Below are 24,666 nucleotides of genomic sequence, written 5' to 3' on the forward strand. Positions count from 1 at the left end.
TGCCACCGCCAGAGCCAGCCTACACGAAGGGATGAAAGACGTCGCCGAGTGGATGAAGAACAGCCGCCTGAAACTGAACTCAGACAAGACGGAAGTCCTCATCCTGGGATCATCGCCCTCTGCCTGGGACGACTCCTGGTGGCCCCCTGCCCTGGGCACCACCCCCAAGTCAACAGACAACGCACGAAACCTGGGCTTCATCCTGGACTCCTCCCTCTCGATGACCAGACAAGTCAACGACGTATCTTCTTCGTGCTTCAACACCCTGCGCATGCTCCGTAAGATCTTCAGATGGATCCCCACTGAAACCAGGAAGACAGTCACCCAGGCACTCGTCACCAGCCGACTGGACTACGGGAACACCCTCTACCCGGGAACCACTGCCAAACTCCAGAAAAGACTCCAGCGCATACAGAACGCCTCCGCACGACTCATCCTGGACATCCCTCGCCGCAGCGACATCTCGACCCACCTGAGAGACCTGCACTGGCTCCCCGTCAACAAGAGGATCACGTTCAGACTCCTCACCCACACACACAAGACTCTCCATGACATGGGCCCGAAGTACCTCAACAACCGCCTCATTTTCTACACACCCACCCGCCAGCTACGATCGGCCAGCCTCGCCCTCGCCGCCGTACCACGCATCCGCAGAGCCACCGCTGGAGGAAGATCCTTCTCCTACCTGGCGGCCAAGACATTGAACTCCCTCCCCATCCACCTACGGCTGACCCAGGACCACCTCGCTTTCAGGAAACCACTCAAGACCTGGCTTTTCGAGCAGTAACAAACCCCTCCCCCCCAGCGCCTTGAGACCCTACTGGGTGAGTAGCGCGCTATACAAATGTTGATTGATTGATTGATTGATTGATATTCCTTCTCAGAAAGCAGAGCAGGCCTCAAGCAGCAGAGCAGTCATCTGGAAACATGCAGGCTCAAGCAGGAGGGCAGTCCTCTGGAAAACAAGGCAGGCCTCGAGCAGCAGTGTAGTCCTCTGGGGTACAAGTCAGCCCTTCTTCTGTAATGTATGCAGGGCCAGGAGTCTATTGAAAATTGGCTCATTAGTTGCAATATTTATGCCAGGTGACATAATTCAAATTGGGGAGATCTTTTAGCCTGCACATCTTGTTCTGGGAGTTTATTCCCTCCCCCTTCCAAGGCTCTAAGAAATCTAGGGCCACATGCATCATTGTAGGATTTTGTGATTCCTAAATTGCGAAAATTAAGGAATCACAATTTAGGAATTGCAAAATCCTATGCATCAAGAAATCTGAAGTGTTTTTACGATTTCTTAATTTTCTGTATTTGCGATTCCTTAATTGCGAATCGCAATTAAGGAATGGCATTACATTGATTCCTATGGGCCTAGAGGCCCATAGGAATCAATGGAAAGGCATTAGCTTTTTGCGAATTTTATTTTTCGAAGGACAAGTTGTTGATGCATTTCAAGGGTGCTGAGGGGGGTCCAAAGGACCCCCCCTGCACCCTTGAAATGTTTTTTTAAGTGCAAGTTTCACACACACATGTCCAAAGGACATGTGCGTGTGTAACATGACACTTTCAAAAATGCTTTTTTGAGCATTTTTGAAAGATTTCGCAAATTAACACGAGGGTCAACCTCGTGTTAATTTGCACCTCCTATTTCCAAATTCGCATTATTAAAAAAATTCATGCATTGCATTTGAGGAATCGCACAAATGCGATTCCTTAAATGCAATCACTTTTTTAGGAATTGCAAAAAATTGCGAGTTTTGTAAAAATGTTTAATGCATCCCAAAAAGTAATTTTGGAATCGCAAACGACCAATTTTTCCGAATCGCACCGTTTGCGACTCCAAAATCACTTGATGCATGTGGCCGCAAGTATTGTGTTATTTTCCACATTTGCATTTTTCTTTAAGAGACCTAGTATTTTAATAAGCACTTCATTATCTTTCCTTTACATCTTATTGCTAAACGATATCCTAGTTCCCACCAGAAGAGCACACTGAAATGTGCAAAAAGCTACAGCCCACATTAGAGTGCCAAACCCTATGCAGTCAGGCTATGCTTAAATTGAAATATGATGTGCAACATTGCTCATTTATTTGTGTTGCATATGCTTCTCACAGTTTCAGGCCTTAAAGCATATTCTCTCAGTAGGGGTTTCTGATGTTGGCTAACGAGAGGCCTAGGAATGCCAAATTTCTAGGATTTCCACTATGTGAATCATTCTGTTTTAGGATTCACTGTAAATGTGTCTCATGTAAATAGCCTAAAACTCCAGCGTGGCTCCGCCTTCTTCAGACCAACGGTGGACAGTCCCGGTGAGGGCGTGCACCTTCTTTTTATCATGTTTTTATAACTTCTAAGAGTTAGACTTTTTGATCATGAAAACCTTGGGAAAGTGACTGCAGATTTTTTTAGAACCCATCCTAGACTGTCTAAATTGAAACTGTTGAAGCAGAAGCTTTTTAATGTTTGTGAAGCGTGTCCTACATTTGATTATACCTCCCCTGACTGCACACTCTGAGATTAAGACAGCTTGCTGCACTCAGCACAGAGAGGAGCACTTGGGAACACTAAAATAACAATTTTGGCATTATCCGTCATCTTTAATCTAGCTGAAATCAGGACTTGGAAAAATACATGAGACATAAAAATATTCTAAATGCTCCAATCAGGAGAGCTGGCAGTCTCCCTAACTATAAGGGTTAACAAGCATTGGCATAGCCATTAGGTCCTGCTTTTGGGACCTTATAAGTATTTAGTTATGCAGCACAATAGCCTTGGTGCAACAACATCTACCGTTGCATGGCAATACACTTATAAGGTCCCAAAGGCGAGACCTATTGGCTAAGCCAGTGCTTGTTTGTACATCTGGCCATGAATCTTCATTGACTTTCATGACACCTATTAACCCTGGTATCACCCCTTTGATGTGTTTCTGAAACTTTCGCTGGTGAGGGATATCCCTAAGTTGATTCACTTGTACAACTGATGTTCTACCTGCATTGAGGTGTTGATGCAGCTAAATTCTGGATCCTACATCATTAGGGCTATAAGATGTTTAAGTCTATCTTGGAAAACCAACTGATATATTCACCTGCATTGCGATATAAAGTGTGCGATATGGTGTTCCTTCCTTACTGCGCATTTTGGTATGTGCAGATCCCCACATAAACAAACTGCATCAGGCTGTTTGGGTTCGGGTTTTAAGTGACTACAATTTTGGGGGCATATTACCAAGCAATAGCGATAATTATCGCTATTGCTTGGTTAGAGACAAAAATTTACCGCTGAGCTGCGGCGATTTTTATCGCAGATAAACCTTGTTTTACCAAGGTTTATCGCAAATGCGATAAAAAACGGCCGCAATGCATGAATATCACTGAAAAGTCAGCGATATTCATGCATTACCGAGCTAATGCTCTTAGCCATGTTATCCACCTCCCATTGGATAACATGGCTAAGAACTGCTCAGGGCAGGTGTTAGCTTTTGGAGATATTCGCGCTTAGCGCGAATATCTCCAAAAGTTGGTAATAGGAGATAGCGATGTTAGCGACTGTTTCCAGTCGCTAACATCTTGGCACGCCCACTTTGAATATCATTAGTGATAAATATCACTGACATGCAAAGTGGGGCCCAAGATTGTCGCTATCTCCTACTAGCTGTCGCTAACTGGTGTTAGCGACAGCTAGGTAATAGGGAGATAATTTTATCTCCGCTTTCTTGGCTTTTAAAGCCAAAAAAGCGGAGATAAACCCCCTTGATAATATGCCCCTTGGTTATTTAGTTCATTTTCCACGTCCCTTCCGCGTTGTAAGCTATTCACCAGTGTGTAAGTGCACTGAGTAGGACTCTGTCATCAAAATGGAGCTTTATGCAAACCACCAGGTCATGAAATTATTCCAGCCTGACACCTAAACAACAAATTAAAACACAGCAGAGCAAACTGAATGAGCAGCGGCGTCTCAGCATCTCAGCCATGCAGCAGATGATGAATGTTTTTGTGACTTGATATTTAACAAATATTAAGGAACTAGTGAAGTGTGACTCAAAGGCAATGCTAGCATTGAAAATACCACAAAGGGCCTAATTTCGAGTTCTCCATTATCTCTGCTGGATGATATAGCAGCTGCTCCAGTATTTCCATGTAGGGTCACAGGTTTTTTTTCGATTTTCCCCTTAAATAGTAAATAGCATGCAGACCCTGTAATATCGGGTCCAATTATGCTTGTTTTCCTTCTTGCTTGGAGCAGTTGGTAAAGAATTAGTTTTTTTTTACCCAGCCATAGGATAGGAGTGGTTTGAAGGGAAGGGGCAGCTTGATGCCATAAATCCTTTCACTTCAGCAGAGGGAGCTTTAGCGGCCCCTTCCAGCTGAGGTATCAGGGCAGGTGGGGGCTGGGCGCAGCAGCTGTACTCAGCCTCCGCAGCTGTTCAGACGTCTCCAGAAATTATTGGACCCAGGAAAACTTGTAGGTGCCCAGAGTGGTATTCCCCTGTGGGCAGCTCTTACGGAGGACAGAGATTAATAAGAGGTGGTTTCTCATATTTAGGTATATTCGGACCCTATTTGGAGAGCTTTCTGATCTGGGCCAAGGAGGTTGAACTAATACGGGGGCAACACATTCATAGTTGCTACAATATAAATAAAGACCGAAAATCTGTGGGAAATGAGGGGCGTGTGAATGAAATTGAGAGGATAAGCCTTCTGCCAGGATATAATATTGACTACCATGTTGATGTGATGTGGTATTGGGAATGCAGGCAGAAATATTAAAGTGAGTTTCATCATCATCATTCAGAACAGTTAGTTCTGTATTTCTGTATCCCAGCAGTGTTTGGCAAGGCAAAGAATCGCATCCTAATAAACATCCTTTCGGCACCTATGGCATTCATTGCCTCTGTTCTGCAGTGGCTCCCTACTTAAATATACATCGATGATTCATAAGAGTCATTTCTAGACCCCAGCTTCCTGTCACCTGTAATTTCTCTTATGGATCTACGTGGAGTCTCTGAACGTTTTGCTCATCTACCATAGAATAAACATGACGGTCTGTTCCTGTAACTTTATTTTTATCGTCTCTGCTTCATCAGTCATAGCAACATCTCCTTCAAGACATTTATTTCAAAGAACTCCTAAAGCGCTTGATACCAACATTCACTTGAATATAAAAAAGAAAAAATCTTCCCTGAAGAGGACTTTGGGACCGTAGTCCCAACTTTAGTCTCATTCAGCAAGGACTATGGCAGTGCCTCCATTTCCAGCATTTTCCCCCCACCTTGGCCAATAAACCATGTCCTACATCTAGCTGTCACACCCATCAAAGGGCTGACTTACAATGGCTTCACCTGTTCATTAGCATCATTTAGGCTTGGTACCTACTAATCAAGAGTGATCCAACGTTTGGTGCTAAAGAAATGGACACCTTTAGAGATCAACATAAGACAAAGAGTAAAAAATGCTACTAACCTCAAAATCAAGAAGAATCACATGCCAACCCTGCATTTCAAACATTTTGAACAAGAATTACTTGCACATGATTCAAAATCTCATAGAATTATCTGAGACATCTAGCCGAATATTAATGCCTCACTAATTGCAAATAAGACAAGATTCTAATTTAAAAAATTGTAAATTCACTAGGAATGACTTCAAGAGTGTAATGAAAAATTAGAGTTTTAGGACACTTATTAAGGGGAGAGGATGTTAAGTACACTGTAGCATCCTCCCCAGCATGGGTACCCGCGAATGACTATGTCACACACAGAGCTTAGTATAACACATCTTTATTCGTCTACGTTTAACCGCAAACTCAATATTCTAACCTTGCATTCACTTTAATACGCTCTAACACTGACATCGCAGTTCTAAGGAGTCCATCAGGTGCCAAAAGTGTTCTGTTATTGCTAACTCACATGACACTACATCTCCTCATCTGTTAAGTAAAAAAGTTAACTTTTCACGAGTATATACAATATTAGCTCTTCAATTACTTTTTGTGGTGCTCTAATCACATGTCCTAGCCATGTCTTCGAAATTAGGGACAGGCAGTCAAAGTGTCCATGATCTGCGTTGGCAATGAGGAAACAGACTGAGTCTTTACATTGATATCAGTGCCTGATGAGCAATAAGCAACATGTCGGAAATGCAACAAATCTCCCGTAATGGACTTTCCAGGACGTTGGGCAGTCACCATGGGTCCTTTGCTGGTCACAACATGAAATGTAACAACATGCGTTATTTCCCGTAGGAGTAACGCCTACAAGTAGGCACACCTTCTTTTGATTTCAATTAATTCCAATACATTTCAAGAAATTTCGTAGAGATTTTGTTAATATGTTGATTTTTATTCTTATGTAAATTTCATACTATTATCTTCATAGTACGTCATACTTTATTTCATTCCACATTTTTCAGCCCAATACATTTCGGGCGGGAGCCCTTCTTCAGGGAACTTTTATTATGAAAGCATGAAAGTATAAAGTTCTTTTACCAGCAAGCGACATGGTCGCAAAACTCAGGTATAACAACACATATTAATGTCATTGCGGGGGCGTAAATGAAACAAAACAAAACAAATCAAAAGTGAGCGAGCGAACGTCTGGGTGAAATCATCATAGAACATGCTGGTTCAAGCTGCTTAGGTCTCTGAACTGACAGTGTGTGTAAATTGTGCAATGCACGACTCGCGCTACTTCAGTGTATCTCTGTTTAATTCGAGAAAGTTAAAAAGGTGCACACGACGAACCTTGAAATGTGGGTGTAATATCCGTGTGGCGGGCAGTTTCTATGCCATAGTGATACGTCGTACTACGTTGGATTTGTTAGTTTCACGTGCGGAAGTGACATTGGCAAGTGCACAAAGGACGGGTTTAAAAAAATTAATCAAGTGGGCATGAATAATAAGTAAAATAAAACGAATTGCGTTGCGCGTGCTGCATCGATAAATGATATGCAGCGCGCGCAACAGAATTTGTTTTATTTATTTATATGTTTACTTACCCCTATTCGGCCACAATCCATAGTTTACTACCCCCCACCCTGCCCCTCCCCGCCCCACATCAGCGCCTGGCAGCAGTCTCACCACGGGCCGCTACCGCACAAGGCCATTGGCCAGAGAGGTGTGCTCTTCTAATTCTTCATATTAAAATAACTGAGAAAGTCTCTGAATTTTTGGTTGTTGAAAGGTGGGCCGTTGTCAGTGTTAGGATTTGAGGAACACCCCAGGTTGTGAAGATGCAGCCTAATCTCTTGATTACTCTTTCTTGAGTGATGGAGGAGACATCTTCTATCAATGGAAAATGGTAGAATCCATCAACAATGACCATCAGGTGATGTGATTGTCAAGAGGACCGAAGAAGAAGTTCAAGGTGTGTTGAGTAATTTTTGAAGAAAAGGCAGTTGCATAGATGACAGGCCTTGAGTTCTCTTTCAAATCTCTCATCAAGATGGGGAAACCAGACCCGTTTATCTATGACATTTTTAAACTTCTGGTATTCACTGTCACTGGTAAGAGGTTGAGTGGGCTGGTTCCAAGACTGATGTGTAATAATGTCTTTTAGTTTTAACATGTCACTATCTTGACTCATGGCAGTGACAATTTTTTCCAAAAGAGTGGCAGCTGGGGGGCTTGATTTCACAATTAAATTTATGTAGGTTTCAACTGTCTTGGAAGATGAACCATGGCAGTGTAGGGACACTTGTGAGAAGTAGGCGGCAGGGCTTTGATCTTTCCCTGGAAGGTGCACGATTGTGTAGTTGTATTCTTGTAATCGTAGCCCCCAACGTTTAATGCGGGGAGGCATCTTGGCCTTTGGATTGCCAAACATGGTCAATAAGGCTTACTGATCTGTCACAAGCATGAAAGGATTTGTGTTAGACCTGGTATCCTTGACATGGGCTTCCCCTGTATTTTTGCCTTTGCCTCCTGTGTTTTTCTGTGTAATGGACTTAGTTTTTGCTGGTCTAGATGCTTTGGGCACATTGCCACTGCTGTTCAGTGCCAAAGTGCTAGTGCTCTCTCTGTAAGTTATTGTCATGGATTAGTGTTTCCATAATTGGCTTATTTGGTTTACTGTTAAGCCCTTAGTACAGTGCACTGTGTGTTCCCAGGGCTTGTAAACTAAATGCTGCTAGTGGGCTTGCAGCACTGATTGTGCCACCCACCCAAGCAGCCTTGCAAAAGGGTCTCCGGGCTGCCATTGCAGTGTGTGTGCATTCTGGTACTGACATGTCGACCTGATAAGTGCACCCACTTGCCAGGCCATAACCCTCCCTTTTCTTACATGTGAGTCACCCCTAAGGTATGCCCAAGGTACCCCTGTGGGCAGGGTGCAGCGTATGTGAAAAGGCAGGACATGTCCTGATGTGTGAGGCATGTCCTGATAGTGAAATACTGCCAATTTCGTTTTTCACTATTGAAAGGCTATCTGTCCCTTAGGAGAGAATGGGAGTTCATTCATAACATCTTATAACTATAACTTCCCATTGGGAAAAGCTAGGAAGGGACAGTTTAGTATGCCTGAACTGAGAATGCAAAGATGCAATTTTTAGTAAGGATGAAATACCACTTTTAGAAAGTAGACATTTTATTGCTTAGCTATCCCGTGTGCCTCTGCTAGATTTGTGTGTTGACTTTCTCGCTTTGGAGTGACCGGGGCTAGGGATGTGTATTCTATTCAGACAGCAACTCGGGGTGAGGTGTGTCATGCCTCTCAAGGGTGAGTCAGGGAGGTGCTAAATGGACCTGGGATGCCTTCAGAGTAGGGGGAGGAGATTTCCTACACACCTGAATAGACCTGGTCTGCTTTAGACAATGCTGTCTCCACCTCCTGCCAGGAAGCTGCACCGGAGAGGACAGAACTGGTTTTGGCTGGGCCAACAGCTTCTCGGCCACTAGAGAACAACAGAATTTGTGCTATAAAAAGTGGGGCCCAGACTACTTCTGGAATTCAATAGGGACCTTTGCCAAGGAAAATAGCTGGAGAAACTGAAGGAGAAGTACTGCCCCTTTGCTGTCTGCTGTTTGGGGGTTGGCCTGCAGTAGCTGTTTCTACCAAGGAGAGGATAAAGACTTTGCTGTGTCTCCTGCTTGAGGAAGATATCCAAGGGCTTGAAGTAGAGCGTTTCTCCTGTTGTGAAGTCTCGGGCTTAGAAAGACTTCACCACCAGCTCCCCATGACTTCCTTGCTGGGTGTTCCGACCTGCCAAGAGGTGCCTCTGACTGTGTTGGGCCTGTGAAGGTTGTTCCTGCTGTTGGGAGCTGGAAGAGTAATGCAACAATGAGAAACACGTTGCATCCACGCCCATATCAGACGCATCGCCGAACACCGAAGAAACTGATGCGTTGCCTGCCCGTGGTTAGAGAAGTCACTGCACGCCGAATCCAGGGACCCGATCTCCGAAGTCCGAGATTACTGCACCGATTAGGACGCAGGCCCCGCTGTGCAGCTTGCAAGAACCAACGCATCGTGGGACCGTGGCTGGAGAAACCAATGCTGCGCCGTTGCCACCACTGCCTCACGCATCGCACCAGGGTGCCAAGTTTACAAGAACCTTGGGCCCACAGTAAGAAACAGATGCATCACTGTAGTGAAAGATCCACTCTTGTGGTTTGGCACCCTATGATGACCTTCAACTACCATCATTTTAACTGACTTTAGTGTGTTATTTTACCCTAGCCTTAATGTAGGAAGTCCTGCATATGCCTGCTTCTCTTCTGTCTTGCAATCTTGTTGTCTTTTAGTGAGAGCTGTCACGCAGTAGAACAGCTTTGCCAAGAGCAGAGCGAGTGGGATGTGCATTTGAAGGCATGAGAGGGAGAGAGAGGTGGAATGTGCTTTTTGGTGTCGAAGTGCAGTGTTATGAGCAGTGGTGCACACATGTGTTCGGGGTTGTACATTGAGAGATAAAGTATGTGATGCTATAAGACGTTGTGCAGAAATGTGTATTGTGTTGTACAGTTATGAGAATTATGAGTGTTTACTATTAACTTTGACATGGCCTCATGTCATCTTGTTTTCTGACTTTGCCTTGCTGCAGTTTTTCTGCATGCACAGTAGTGCTTGCAAGTTGTTTGGGTTATGAGAAATATGCTTACGATTGGCTTTGACATGGCCTCATGTCATCTTGTTTTCTGACTTTGCCTTGCTTCTGCGTACACAGCAGTGCTTGCAAGTTTTTTGGGTTAATTATGAGTTCTTACTATTGGCTTTGACATGGCCTCATGTCATCTTGTTTTCTGACTTTGCCTTGCTTCAAGTTGTTTGGGTTACATATGAATTCTTACTATTGGCTTTGACATGGCCTCATGTCATCTTGCTTTCTGGCTCTGCCTTGCTGCTCGCACGTAGCTGCATAGTGGGGAGGGCATGTTTTGCTCCTCCCTTGTTTTACGCTCTTCACTAACCAGAGTGAACTGGATATTATCTGTAGAATATGCATCTCTGCCTCGAAGTCAAAATACGGGAGCTTGGCCAGCTTCCGTCTTGGCCTTGACACAGACTTGTACAGCCAGCTCAGTTCTTTCTCCTGAGAAGGGGGCAAGGTTTTCTAGAAGCTTCGCCTCACGTTGAGTAATGATATTTAAGCTGGGAGCCTTCAGGGGCCAGGTGGAAGTTCACCACAGAATAGACGTATTGCTGTGGAGGTGACGGAACTCGAGTCCTGATTGAACTCCTTCTTGGGCTTGTGACAGGCTTCCTCCAGCTTGAGTTGGCAAGGATGATGCAAATTCAATCGGTGAGGTGTTCTTAACCATTTTCTTTTTGTATATATTTTCTACTCCTTGCTATTTGTATATACTGCATTTTATTCTAATTGTACATTTAATTGTTCACTTGACATTTGGGAATCTGCATTTACTGATATATTTGGCCTACCGTTCTAAACATTGCGTTAATAAACGTGTGTGTGTTATCCTAAATGCACCAGAATTTGTTGTCTTGCCTTGCCTAAAGGGAGTGCTGTGTCCTTTCCTCGTCTTTAGAAAGTGCTGTTCAAAGTGTATTTTTTAAAGGTGTAGTGGTATATTTTCCTCCAAAGTGAGAGTGCTGGGTTTGGGTGTGTCCTTTTAATGAAACGCACATTCAATACAATCACCTACCCGCACAGTAAGAAACTGATGCATCACCTCCCCTTCCATAAGGAACCAACACATCACCTCCCCTGGAATAAGGAACCAACACATCATCTTCCCCGCGCAAAAGGAACTAACACATTACCGTCCCTGCTGCTGTTTGTGACTGTGATGCATCCAAGGTACTTCGTGTTGGAAGAGTTGCAACTATAGTTTGCTATAGACGTAACTGTTTCTGCCTTTTAAATGTCATATTTTGATTACTGTATTGTGGATTCTTGTCGTTTTGGTCTTGTTTGGTTTAGATGAAGATTACTTATTTTTCTAAACTAGTGTGGTGTCCCTTTGTTGTGTTTTCACTGTATTACTGTATTTGTGCTCACATGCTTTACACACTGCCTCTGAGATAAGCTTGTCTGCTCATGCCATGCTACCAAGGGGGTGAGCAGGGGTTATTTTAGAAGTGTATCCCCATTACCCTGACAAGGAAGAAGGGCCCCTACTTGGACAATGGTACAAACCATTGATAACTAGAGGCACCCATTCCAATAAAATTCCATAGAAACATATGTGGAAATGGTCACAAGCTGGCACCACTGCTAAACATTTAAGCTCAGGTTGGGAATTAGCATGTTCAGTTTGTAACAAACTTCTGTCTGCAAATGCTACAATATGTCTTCAAGCATTTGGGTGTCTGCTGTACAGTGCAAGGTTTGCCCCTAACCCGACTGGACTAACGTCACCAACAACCTCTGTATGAAGCTTTGGGTCAAAGTATGCCATTTCAGTAGCATTCTCAGTAGCTTGTTTGATTTTCTTGAAAATGTGCACGCATTCACATAACTCAATGGAGCACTTACGGTGACAAAGTCTTGTATGTATCTACAACAGTAGCTGGCCATGCCAAGGAATGAACATCCTGTGAGGGACTGGCAGTTAACAACATACCTCCATCGGAAAAGGTATGGCCAAAGAATTTTACCTTTCTCTCTTGAACTCACATTATCGGCATTCAAAGTCAAACCTGCATCTACAAGTAAAAGACATTTGCGTGAGAGCATTATCGTTCTCCTTCTGTGTGGTTCTGAAAATCAATATGCTATCACTATAATTAAACGCATTCATGACAGGCTGTATGATACATCGAATAAACAGCTCCACAGCTGATGAGACACCAAAATGTAGTCTTTTGTATCGGAACAGACCAATATGTGTAGAGCATTTTGTAATGCACCCGCAGCTCTCCTCAAACTGCAACTGATGATATCCTTTATTCAAATCAAAACAAGAGAAAGTATTTGCCCAATTCAATTGTGCAATCATGATGGTGATGCGCAGACCAGGATGTCATTCTCATTCAATTGCCCGATTTGTTTGATGTAGATCAAAGGAAATGCGTATAGCTCCTTCTCTGTCCTTTTTGGAAACTACCACCATGGGGGAAACTGAGGGCTTGGACCAGTGGAACGTTCAATGACATCATGTTTAAACCATGATTCAAGTTCTTTTTCATCAGCTTCCTGTAAATGAAATGCAGTTAGTCTGTGTCTTTGAGCCATCGGATGAACTTCTTCATTAATGTGTAGTCTTGAGTCTTCCTAACCCATGAAACAACAAAGGACACTGATGTACTATTTTGTGATGACCATTCATGTTATAGATCACTGATATCAGTCCCATATCAGTACCTGTGTTGAAACTGAGTAAACAGGTACTTCTGACCAGGAGCTTGTAGTTTTGCTTTCTTGTGTTTCAATGTTGCTTCAAATGAATCTTGACTTTTTAATGGCGTTGATGCAGCCCATGTATACACTTTAGTTATTGATGTCATAAGTCATGGCAATGGAGATAGCTAACCGCTACCACGCTAGCGGGTTTTCCTGCTGTGCGCTGAAATTTAAAAATCACGCGGTTTGTGACAAAGCCAGCTCGTCATCCGCGTAGCGCAGGTAACGCCCATGACGAGCTGGTTTTGTCATCAGCGCGGAAGGGGTTAATTGTATTTCTCCTCAGGCAGTATGTTTATCGATGCACCACTGTCAATAATACAAGGTATTGAGCAACAGGTTACTTTTAGTGTAATCTTCGGAGACTGTTTGAATTACTTAAAGCTTCTTCATGTCGATTTTTATTTGAGTTTTATTTTTCTTCATATTTGGCCAGTCCAACATACGCACATTTTTCTGAGGTAAACATCAGCTTTGAACAACCATCATCTTGATGGTGATACCGAAGAACTTTTTGACGATGATTTCGCTCCGTGGCGCTCTTAATTTTTCCTTTACTGTGCAAGCAGTCCTAAAGTGGTTCTCCTTCCCACAGCCTTTTCAAATCTATCCAAAGGCAGGCCTTTACCTTCATGTGGAAACCAAAATCCACAACTTCTTCTTCCGTGGAGACATCACTTTGTGTCCCTCTGCCTTGTGCCTTGTGCTTTGGCTTTCTTTTCATGCTCATGACTGACTCACTCTGAGCACCACCGGCTTCCATGACAGCAGCTTGTTGATATGAAGGCTCTTCAGCTCTGGCAGTCATGAAAAGTCACTCCAGACTAAGAGTTTCTCTCAGCATTCGTCATCTGAATAAATCTGACAAGCATTCATCAATACCTCTGAGACGTATGGCTTGCTCATCATTAAATTCTTTGAACTTATAGTATTACATTTAAGTACCTAGGGCCAGATGTACGACCATTTGTACATGCGCAATTAGGTTTGCGAACCTGTTTGCGCATGCAAAAATAGCATAGGGAATGTACAAACTATATTTTGCAAGTCAAAATTTTTTGCAACTCGCAGGAAGAGTGTTCCCTTCCTAATAGCGAGCGCATCCCTATATAAGAATGATTTGTGTCCGCAATTGTGGGTGCAGACCACCGTCTTCAAGAGGCTGGTAATGGGGTCACAAAAGGGAAGGGGGTCCCAGGGGACCCCTTCCCCTTTACAAAGGCAGGGTTTTTTTTTTCTTAAGGGCAGTCGTCCCGTAGACCACTGCATGCCCTTAAAAACTTGAAATGAAAACGTATCATTTTTTTAAAAAATGCATCCCGTTTTCCTCTAAGGAAAACGGGATGCATTTTAAAAAAAAATGCTTTATTTGAAAGCAGTCCCAGACATGGTGGTCTGCTGAGCCCAGTAGGCCACCATACCTGGGAGGGCCTGCCATTCCCAATGGGGTCGCAAATTGCGAGAGGCTCATAAATATTCATGAGCCTCTCTATTTACGACCCCATTGGTAATTACTAACAGTGTGAAATACACTAGTGCCTCACAAATTATGAGTCGCAAAAGACTTGCAATTTGCGAGGCACTATTTCCAGGGTTGTACATCTGGCCCCAAGTCTCTCAACCAATTTGTTGATGGTTTCACCAACTTTCTGACATTCTTTCCTGAAAATGTACCTTTCATAATCTACAGTAGGCACTGGATTGAACTTGTGATTCAAGGCTTCCTTGATTTGAAGGTGTGCAATGTTGTCAATTTGCAGCATTTTCATTATGACTTCTTTTATACCATCACCAGCAAGATTCTTAAGGTATCTGGGCCCAGATGTAGGTAAAATAGATTTGCCGATTTTTAATTACCGAATCCTACCGATTCGGTAATTAAAAATCGGTAAATCTAAGGGGTGGATATGTAGGAACATCCAGATGTTCCTTTTACCGAATCGGTAAATATCTGTATTTACCGATTCGGTAAATACCGACCGGTAATGCCCCATTCATTCCTATGGGCTTTGAAGCCCATAGGAATGAATGGGGCATTACCGGTCGGTATTTACCGAATCGGTAAATACCGATCTTGACAAGGGTGCAGGGGGTGTCACTTTGACACCCTCTAGCACCCCCAAAAAAGATTCGGGGGCCATGTGGCAGGCATACCTGCCCTAAGGGCAGGTCTGCCTGTCATATGGCACAGGTGTGCATGCACACATGTGCATGCACACCGGAATCGGTTTTTTACCATGAAGTTGGATTTCATGGTAAAATACCGATTCTGTAAGGCTTGTGGAACTCAGAAGAGTCCCACCTACATATCAGAAATACCGAATAGGTATAAATACCGATTCGGTATTTTACAGATTCGGTAAATTTACCGATCAGTAAATTTACCGAATCTGTAAAATTCTGGGCCCTACATACCATTTACTAAATACCGGTCGGTAACGGCCGAAAATACCGATTTTCGGCCGTTACCGACCGACCTACATCGGGCCCTTGATCTTCTATTTTGGTATCTGTTTATACTAGTGCATCAATAAAATAATCAAATGTCTCTAGAGAAATCATGGCTCTCTCCTTTGTTTGAGAAACTTGCGGGATGTAATTTTTATTTTCGCAACATGTTTTCCTCCTTTTCACTCTTATTGTATTGGATTGATTTCTCTACAAATGTTTAGGATGTTTAGTTGCTTACAGCCTCATGCATCAATATTGCATTTTGCGATTCCTTAATTGCGAAAAATTAGGAATCGCAATTAAGGAATTGCAAAATGCAATGCATCAAAAAATCGCTAAAAAAATAGCGATTCCCTAAAATTCCTTAATTGCGATTCTCTAATTGAGAATCGCAATTAAGGAATACCACCCCATTGATTCCTATGGGCCTAGAGGCCCATAGGAATGAATGGGAATGACATTCTTAATTTGCGATTCACCATTAGAAATTCGCAAATTAAGAATGCAATTTCAAGGGTGCAGGACACCCTGTTGCACCCCTGAAATCTGCCCATAAGTACATTTTGCACACTCACATGCCCCAAGGGCATGTGTGTGTGTAAAATGAAACTTTGAAAAATGCACTTTAGTGCATTTTTCAAAGTTTTCGCAAATTACCATGAAGGTCAACTTCATGGTAATTTGCACCCCTTATTTGCGAATTCGCAAATTTTTAAAGTTTGATGCATTGCATTTAAGGAATCTCAATTTGAGATTCCTTAAATGCAATCGCAATTTAATAAATCGCAATTTTGCGATTTCTTAAATTGCGAAAATACCAAAAATGATAATGCATCCCAAAAATGGAAATTGCATTCGCAAACGGCCGAATTTTGCGATTCGCACCATTTGCGAATGCAATTTCCGTTGATGCATGTGTCTGATAGTGACTAACCGTACCCTCTCTGTTCTGATGTACAGCGCTCTGATACCCGTTCCGGGTCATGTTCGTGCTTCATAAACCTTTTTAAAAAAATCAATAAATGGTTTGCTAGTGTTTTTTATGAATACACACAGGAAAAACACAGAGCTGTAGACAAGATGAGAAATATTTAATACATAAGATATTTTGGGAAGGAGCAATCAGGATCCTTATGTTTTGTCTCCTTTGCAGAAAACAGATGAGTTACAGGAAAGCAGAAGGTGTACTTCGCCTCTTTTTTTACTGCTTTTTATTTATATAAAAAGGCCAGATTTTAGTCAAGACCACATTATTCAAGAGATCCCCACCCTGAAGAAGGCCTATCTCCCATGAGGGAAAAAACAGAAGGCTGAAACATGTTGGTAAATGCAGTGGGGTTCTAGGGGCAATCTACCCCTTCTGTATACCCCCAGATCACAGTCATTCTTAACCCTCTCAAAGGGAACCAGGAATAAAGGTATTGTAGTGGTATCTCCTTAGACAGTTTTATTCTTTTCTTTTCTGCACTAGAGATCCCTATTCTTGTGGACACTTTTCCCTCTCACAATCTTTTCTTATCTTTTTCTCTCTCACCCCCTAAAAAAACAGCGCTCCGCCCACTGTGTTGGTCTGCACCTCGACGTTTGCAGGGGCCCTATTATGAAGCAGGCCACTGCATAGTGGGTGAGGGCAGTATTAAAACATTATTGAATTTTCCCTTTGTTTTTTCCTCAATTGACTATCTCTATCGAATGAACAGGGCAGGGACATGAACATTGTACCCAGAATAAGGATAGCATTCTTGGCCCTCATTATAGTCTTCTTTTAGTCCTTCTCTCTTTTTTTGTGAGTTCAGCAAATTCAAAATCTTTAGTAGGCTATGTAGCTCTTACAACAGCAACCTCTCTAGGCACCAGGCAAACATATTAATACAGGAGAAGACTTGTTGCACTTTTCACTTTTTGCAGGGTTATCCCAGAACTTTTTGCTTTCCTCCTGTATTTTTTTCTGACCTGCTGTTGATGGTGTTATGATTCTAGGCACTTTACCAATGCTGAGCAATGGTAAATGCATATGCTCTCTTTTGTTAACTTGTTAAGATTGGTGTACACCTGTTTGGTACATTTAATTTATCTGTAAGCCCCTTGTACAGTGGTATCCCATATATTCAGGGCCTGTAAATTAATTGCTACTAGTGGGCTTGCAGTGCTGCTTGCACCACCCACTGCAGTAGCCTTCCAAACCTGTCGCAGGCCTTTGCCACTGTAGGGCCTGCACGTCCAGTTTACTGCCCCAGTAACATGGCATATAGGTCACCCCTAAGGTAGACTGTAGCTAGCCCTATGGTTAGAATGCTTTGCAAGTAAAAGGAAGGACAGGCGCCTAAATTGTGTGACATGTACTGGTAGGGACAAACTGTTATTTGGTTTCTCACTGCTGTGAGACAGCCCTCTCATAAGTTTGCATGGGGAATTCCCTTATATGTGGTTTAGTGGCAATTTTTGACATGAGAGGCGTAGCGTGACCATGTTTGGGATGTTTGGAATAGTAGTGATAAATCCTGCTTATTGGTGCAAGCGGATTTGTAATTACTATTTTAGAAATGCCACTTTTAGAAGTGGGCATTTCTGTCTGCTTATGTGTCTTTGTGCCCTGCCTGGATCTGTATTCATAGTTTGGTTTTGACTGACAGGAGAGAGAGGATGTGCATTCACTCTAGACAGTCACAGGGGGGGTTGAGGTCTGTGCTGGTTTCCTGGGAGACTCAGGACTAGGTCGAATAGACCTTGGCTGCATTTATAGTAGTGGTAGGAGTTTCCCTTGATCCTGAATAGGCCTGGTCTGCATTTGAAGTGGTGGGAGAAGTTTCACCTGCACATGAATAGGGCTGTGCCTTCCTTCTATAATGCTGTATTCTGCACTCCTGTGGTGTGTCTGGGGACAAGGCCTGGGATGAATAGAAGTATTGTGCACTTCAAAACAGTATTTGAAGTGCCCCTCAGAACAAAGATATTCTACCTATAAGTACACTGCTGGCTCTACAGACTGCATCTGGCCAGAGGAGAAGATTTATGCTGCCAGGAGAAACTGCCCCTCAAACTTTGCATTGTTTTGCTGACCTTTATTTATTTATTTTATTTTATTTATAGAGATTTATATCGCGCGAACGGTGCCCTTGGGTATCAGAGCACTTTACAGTTACCTGAGGTAGGATTGGGATACAGTTAGTATAACATAGTGATTCCCATTGACATGAGGTAGATTTGAGATACAGCTTGTATAGCAGCATTAACCTAATATATATAATATTCCTGTACATGTCTATCTTCTCAGTTTAAAATACCAATTTTTGGACTGATTATTGTACATATGTAACAGTATTTCCAAACAAATGGTACTGATGTGTTTTTTGTGCTGGCCTGTTGCCTGCTCCCTGCCTGTGTGCCACAGTGATTGTTACCTGCCCTGCAGTACTTAGAAAACTTAGCACTCTGTAAGCACTTTATTCCTTCGTTGTGCCTTTCCTTTGCGAAGCCTCAGAGGCAGGTGCTTTATTTTACAAGAGCCTTGGTGCATGGCGCTCCTTGAAACCTCAAGGGAGCAGTAACCTAGCAGTAGAATTCTGGGCTGAGCCCCTCCACCTCATGCTGTGTAGTCCAAGATCGGGAAGAAGCTGCCCATCCTCAGGCGGCCGTTCGTCAGCTTGACCAGTGTGAGGGAGTCTGTAGCGTTACTGGACAACTGACACAACCAATCGGGGCTCTCCACTTTGCCCAGACACACCTGCAGAAGCCAACAAGGTCGCTGTGTCATTAGTGATGCCCAGAGGAGTCCCACAGCCAAAGCTGAGCCAATGGAGACTTCACTCTGCGTCCAGCCAGGCGGAGGCCTGATGTTACAAGAGGTGTTCTGCTCCTTCTACCTGCTGGTCCCACCAGAACTGTTGGGCTTGCTCCCAGCACCGCCGTAAGACTGACCCAGTTATGGGCTGGCGGCCCCTTCACGTTTTCTTTCTGGGAGGCCCAGGAGGCGGCAAGATCACTCCTGGCAGTGGCCGCGAACCTGGACTGTGTGCTCTGGGCGAGTCCCACTGAGCTGTAAATCAGGAGGTGGGGATTCTTGAAGCGTTACTTGGAGGACCATGTAATGGCGAACAAAGGGATTGGGGCCAAAGTTACTTATGTACAGTGATGTATGAGGCATAATGTTTGCATGATGTTAGAAAATCTCTGCAACTCCCAAATATTTACTTATGGACACTCCTTACACTGTTATGACAATTGCCCGATTAGCAAAAATTATTTATGATCTGTATGACGTTATGACAAGAGGCCCCTAGTGGTGCAGAAATGTATGTGATTGTGGTCTAATGTGTTTTATGAACAATACAAAGGATATTTTGTAGAGCCTTGTGTGGATGCTCTTTTTGTGGTGTGCCTAGTGTGTCATGGGTGTGTGTGTGTTTTGCGCAAATGCTTTACACATTGCCTGTGGAATAAGCCTAATTGCTCTGCCAAGCTACCAAAGGGGTGAACAGGGGTTATCTTATGTGTGGCACTCCCTTGCCCTGACTAGAGTGGTGGGTTCTGTCTGGCTTAGGTGCATACCCTAACCAACCAGAAACTCTGTTTCTAACAAGACTGTAAGGTTGTGGTCCCTAGGCCAACATACTTTGAAAATAAGGACTCAGCTAATATGGTAACTGGAACTGGCCCAGAGCACATGCACTTGAGCCCTTTTATTTACAGGTTCACCTGACCAGTGCCACCTGTGTTGGATGGGTGTCGGGTGTGTGCAAAGGCCAGCCCTCACAGGAGTGTCTGTTAACGAGACATGCTGGAACACTAGAACCTGTCCAGCAGGACACTACATTCCTCCCAAACTTTATTGAACAACAACCTGTGGAAATATAACAATAACAAAAACACCACAAAGTCAACCACCTTTTAAATTCGATCAGCAGGACAGAAGTGGACAAATGGGCTGCTAATGCAACTTTAACCTGAGTAGGTAAGGGCACAAATGCTGGTTTAGCTACATCAGCAGCACTCTGGCAGCATACTGGTGGATATGTAGTCTTGGTCTGATGTAGCTTCCCTCCCCTGACTCTGGGGACGACTTTTGGTAGGTGTCAATAGTTCAAAAATAGGGCGCGTCAGGACCATTTTTGGAGTCAATTCCAAATTCACTCATGACAGTCGTGGCAAGCTGTGAACTGTTGGAGTCTCCTTCGTACTGCTCTGCTACATTCTAAAATCTATTGGTGAGGCATTATCAAGTCAATCTCTAGTTCTTGGGGAGGCCCTTGGTTGGGTTGCCAGGGGACTGCTTGTGGCCTGCGCGGGGGCAGCCTGTGTGCCTATGTTGAGCCAGCTGCAAGACCGCAGAGGATATTAATGACACACTAGACAGGAGCTGGAATGTTGGAGTTGCCATCTGGGTGGTGAACCTTGATGACAGATGGTGAAGACTCACCTGGATGATTGCAGGCCTGCGTGAACAACCGGGAGTGATGATGACCAGGGGTTTCCTTTCTTCATTCATGGAGGCATATGCATCCTTGTGTGTGGATGTTTTGGTTTGCTTAGCAGTCAGTGACTGTGTCTAGATAGACAAGCTGAGAAGCGTGGGGCAGAGACTCAGTTTGCGCATGCTTATGGCTTACCCTCAGGTCTCCCGCTTTGCAGTTGCCAGGTTGCTCTCTTGTCATGTCACCTTGTTAGCTTACTGCTTGTGTGTCTGGATTCTCTCCATCCTATTGTAAAACAGCAGGTCACACTGCCCTCTCTTCTTCTTTGTGCAGTGGCATGCACCATCTTCTAACAGCTCAATAGGATCTCTCAGCATTCAATGGTCTCTGGACCATGCAGTCAAGACTTCTAGGTGCTTGAGTCTTTTCTCCCAGGTGCAGTGGCATGCACCTTTTCCAGGATCAGCCAACAGAGCCACATGATGGTTGACTGTTTCCGTGGGCTAGCCACTGACCTCGGGTGTTGGGCTCCAGCTTTGTCATGATCAGGGAAGGTGCTGATGTGGTTCTTCTTTTCATGTTGAATGCTGGGTGGTTTCCAGCCATATATCTCATGTTGCCTCTCCAGGGACCTTCTTGGAGCTACTACTTTGGGGTGTTCCCCCTTCTGGGAATTGCTTCCGCAGGCAGTAGGGAGCTGTGGTAGTGGTAGCAGCTTGCCACTCGGGTGTGTGACTCTACTCTTGCCTGTATTGGGCCATTAGCAACTCCATCATGAGGCAGTGTGGAGGAAGACACTCTGTGTAGTCTGTGGCCCACTGCGGGGCTGTGCTGCCACCACCTCTTCACTCGAGGGTGCAGTTATTGTGCCTTGATTCTGCACCATCACATATCTTTGTCCTGCCTAGGTTTGTGCATGCTTGGACTGGTTGGTCACTCCGTGTGACATTGTCCCTGGCAGGCCACTCTGTGCTGGGCAGCCAGCTGGTGCTGCCTCTTTCATGCAGCATTTTCCATCACTCTCTGAGGGCTCTCTAGCACATGCTTGCATTGTCTCTATGCCTTGTCTTTGCCTGGGTACTTCCTGGTGAACTGGTGCCCTTTGCTGCCACCATGCATGCCTGCTCTTCTTTGCCATAGTGGTCTTTCACCACTGGGTGTATGTGCGCTATCTCCTCACTTGCAGAGGTATCAGACAGCCACTGGATGGTGCGTGTGCAGCGCATGTACCCCTTTCACTGGACCCTTGGCATCTCTCTCGGCTGAGGATAGCTTTGGGCTGGACTGCCTTTGACTTCTCTCCCTTGATTTGCTTGTGACAGGTTTCTTAGCTTGGACGAGGGCACTGCAGGGGTCTCTCACCAGGGACTTTCCTTGTCCATGTGTGGCCTCTGTTGTCTGATTTATGCACCTGGTGCTTTCTCTGCGGAAAGCACTCTCTGGATGCACTTGTGAGGGTTGACATCCTCCTCTCCTGCCGTGCTTTCTTTCTTCTTCTTGGTCACTGCCTACTTGGGCTTTGCTGCTTTGGTCCTTTGGTTTCACTACCTTGACTTGGCTTCTCCTGGCCCCTTGTGGCTTCTATGGGTTTATCGCTATGAGGCAATGAGATATGCACTTGGCAGGTGAGACTGCTCTTATCGTCTTTCTTTTTTTGTTAAGCAGAGAGGGTGCAAACAGTGCTCTCAGGGGAGACCGGGGAGATAGGGGTCTCCCTCGCCTTCCAGTGCCCGCAGATGGCCACCAGGGGGTGCATGTTACATTCAGCACCCGTTGTGGCTCCTTTCTGGCATTGCCCAGTGCTTGCTGCCTGGGGGTGAGGGCACTGCGGGTCTTCTTTTACTCATTTGACGATGATCAAGGCCTGCAGTGCTCATGGATGTTCCATGTGGAAGGGCACAGAGCTGCATCTCCCTACTTCACTGACATACTTCACTGCCATACTTGCTCCCTGGTTTCACTGAGGTTCGGTGCAGGGCGCAAGCCACCAGGTGGCACCAGTCACTTCATGCACAGGCCGTGGCAGTCTTGCTAGAGCTGTGCAGGAAGGTGCTTGGGCACTCTGCTTGTGTGCACCCTATGAATTTCAGGTGTGGTGTCTGACCATGGCAGGTGCAGCCTCCCTGCTCTTCACTGGGATACCACCACCCGATGCAGATTGATGACTTGCAAGGAGGTCCTCTTTCTGCCACTTGCTTCATGGACGCTGCCGTCATTCATCTCTTTTGCGGACTCAGGATATTCAGAGCAAGTCTAGGCTCAGTCCTGCTGTTTGCTGAGTGTCACACTTGCACAGTGGCCGTCAGTGTGCTTTACTGTTCTGTGCTAGACCATTACAGGCTCATCTGTGATGGGGGACATCCACTTTACAGATTATGAGCCTCTTCGGGACCGTCTAAAACCTTGTATCAGACTGATTCTTCTGTGGTGCTAGGAGCGGGCACCAAGTGGTGCAACTGATGTTTCTGCTTGCAGGTTGGGCCATTCTGCCCTCTGATGGTGGGCCTTGACGGTTGCTGGGGATGCCGGTGCAGTGTGATCTAAGTCGTATTACCAGCGCTTAATTTGTAAAATATGAAGTGCAGGTGCTTACCGTTTATATAGAGGCCATACTCACTTCTCCAGCTCCTCCCACTTCCTCCAGTGGCTCCACCCACTTCCTTTATTGGCCTCACCCACATTCACAAGCGTCAACAAATCAGAGCCACCTCCTCACTTCTTGAGTTCAGCAAGAAGCACCTCAAGCACCTCACACCTGCCAAGCCCCTGAATACCCTCCCGGGTGATTAGTGGGCTATACAAAACAATGTAACATAACATAACATAACAACATGTAGGAAGCCTGTGACAACAACTTAAAAGTAATCTCAAATTCGAGAATGAGTGTAAATCTCAAAATGCAGGTTTAGAAAAGGTCATTTTAGGACTTGAGGCAGCTTTGCAAATGAAAGAAAATGTGCTTGTACTGTGCAATTTAAAAGAAAGGAAAGGATGAAGGAAGGAATACATTAAAGAAGACAGCAACACATGTAAGCAGGAAGAGGAGCACTGGACTAAGGAAATAAGTAATGGAATAAAGAAGAAGGAAATAAGAAAAGCATGTGAAAGGAAGAAATGAAGTGATATAGGGAGAAACACACCACATATGTTTGCAAAGCACATATTCACTAGAGGGGGCCTTGACACCAAATGAAAAATGTTGTTATCCAGGACAAATGCACTAATTTTATCTAAAGATGAAAGATTCATTGGCCACACCAAGATTTGAATTTATGACCCTGAGATAGAACACAGATTCCTGGAGTGGATATTAACATATGTGCAAGAAGTACAAAAATAAAAGGAAGAGTGAGGGAGGAGAAGAGGTCCGGAGGCAAAGATAGATACGGTAGACAAAGAATGTGAGGAGAAATGTGGAAAGCAGAGATTGGGACTGCAAGATTGGAGTGGAACGGGATGAGAAGGAAAAGTGAAAAGAGGAGAAAGGCAAGGGAAGAAGAGTGAACAGCGGGGAGCATGTAAGAGTAGAGTGGAAGGGAAAGATGGAAAGGTGAACAAGCCTTTAATGAGGGGAGGTGGCGAGTAAGAAAAAATGCTGATGTAGGGCAGAAAGTGTAGGAAGATTGGAGAGAAGAGAAGGAGTGAGGTGAGAAGGGGAGGAAGAAAAGCAGATACTGAGTAAGAGCAAGAAAAGAGTACAAGTCTGGTTTATTAAATATACAGTAATTATTTATGTAAAGTTGAGGGGTTACAGGAGTGTATCATTCTTGGCCTGTCTCATCAGTGCATAGCAGTGTTGTCCAAGACACATAATAGCGATTCTTTAACTGTGTTAAGTTTTATGCCATCAAAAGATGTGTTGTGCCATCACAAAAGGTATTCCTGATAAAACATAACAAAGTGTCAGTTATACCATTTTGATTATGCTTTGATGGAGAACCACGTTCTCATGCTTCAAACAAATAGTTCTATTACATGCAAAATCCCATTGCCACCTATTTTCAAATGAAG

This window comes from Lissotriton helveticus, chromosome 6 (assembly GCF_964261635.1).
Source record: "Lissotriton helveticus chromosome 6, aLisHel1.1, whole genome shotgun sequence".
In the NCBI taxonomy this organism is placed as follows: Eukaryota; Metazoa; Chordata; class Amphibia; order Caudata; family Salamandridae; genus Lissotriton; species Lissotriton helveticus.